We start from the raw sequence: 1151 nt of genomic DNA, 5'->3' as shown, positions 1-1151 counted from the left end.
CCTGAAGTTGTTGCAGGATTTCAGGAGGCGTGGCTTCCTTCTTCTTGGCACCCCTCTCCCCATTCCCTCCCCCGGACAAGCTTGGCTTCTCAAGGGCGGGAGAACCTCCGAGACCTCCTCGCCGGAGGGCGGGGCAAGGACTAGCGAGAAGCCAATCACGGCGCAGGCTCTAGGAAGCGCCTGAGCAGCGACGAATCAGAACGCAGCAGCGTTGGTCTCAAGTAGCGCGCGTGAATTTGAACACACTGGCGGAGCGCCGGGCTCCCGTGAGCAGGGTCGTGCGCTTGCTGAGGTGCAGAGGGGTCTTTCCGTGGGTTCCCCTCCCCGCAGGCGTGGACGCGGGTCCAGAAGGAGACTGAGGAACGAAGGTAACGTCACCGGGCAAGGGCCTTGAGTGTGGCCCGCTGCCTGCTCCTCCCGCGGGGCTCACGCTCTGAGTGCCAGCGTCTCTCTCACGCAGCCGGGAGAGGTCTTCTCTGTCGCCCGCAGACGCTCGGTCTGGCTTAGAGGTCGCGCTGGTGGAGTTCGGTGGGACTGACATACCCTTCCCTAAGGAAGGGGAAAGGAAGGAAAGAACATTCTAGAATTATCTCCCTAAGGGACGCGGCTTGCCTGCTGCGTCTCTGTAGCAAGCTGCCTAGTGAGGTCGGGGAGCTCCTGCGAGGGAGCCCAGCCGGGACCCGTGGGGAGGACTGTCCTAGCCACATTCCCTCGCTCGGATTTCCAGGAAGGGTCTGAACAGTCTCTGCCGTCCCTGAACGTGCAGGCTGTGAAGATGGCTGGTCAGTCAGAAAGTGTGCTAAGTGGAATATGGAGGAAGCATAGCGTTCCAGGGAAGCTGGGGGACAAGAGCATCCATCAGCGGGCAGTGTGGAAGGAGGGCAGTGCCAAGCCTTGATGTGACTAGTTTAATTAAAGGGAAGTGTACCCCAATTAGGGTTCCACCAGGCCTCGTTAGTAGAATCACCTTTCATCACTTTCATCTACTGTAGCGCAGTATGTCCCCAACCCACCCTCCTTCCCTTTTATCACTGTTTAAGTCTCAAATAGTTTACTGCTTTACTTTTTTTTTTTTTTTTTTTTGAGACCCCTGGTACCCCAGGCTTGCCTCAAACTCAGGGTCTCTTTGCCTATGCCTCCCATTACCCATT

General features: G+C 57.5%; 1 protein-coding gene across 1 annotated transcript in view; it reads left to right on the top strand.

Moving 5' to 3' along the window:
* The first annotated feature begins 247 nt into the window (after nucleotides 1-247).
* Esco2 (establishment of sister chromatid cohesion N-acetyltransferase 2) overlaps nucleotides 248-1151 on the top strand; it is a 16352-nt gene continuing 15448 nt past the window's right edge. Inside the window, exon 1 of the mRNA XM_021203830.1 lies at nucleotides 248-368. The gene's annotated coding sequence lies outside the window, so the exon portion shown is untranslated. The remainder of the gene's footprint in view (nucleotides 369-1151) is intronic.

The sequence above is a fragment of the Mus pahari genome, chromosome 8 (assembly GCF_900095145.1).
Source record: "Mus pahari chromosome 8, PAHARI_EIJ_v1.1, whole genome shotgun sequence".
Classification (NCBI taxonomy): domain Eukaryota; kingdom Metazoa; phylum Chordata; class Mammalia; order Rodentia; family Muridae; genus Mus; species Mus pahari.
This window is presented reverse-complemented; position numbering and strand designations above follow the sequence as displayed.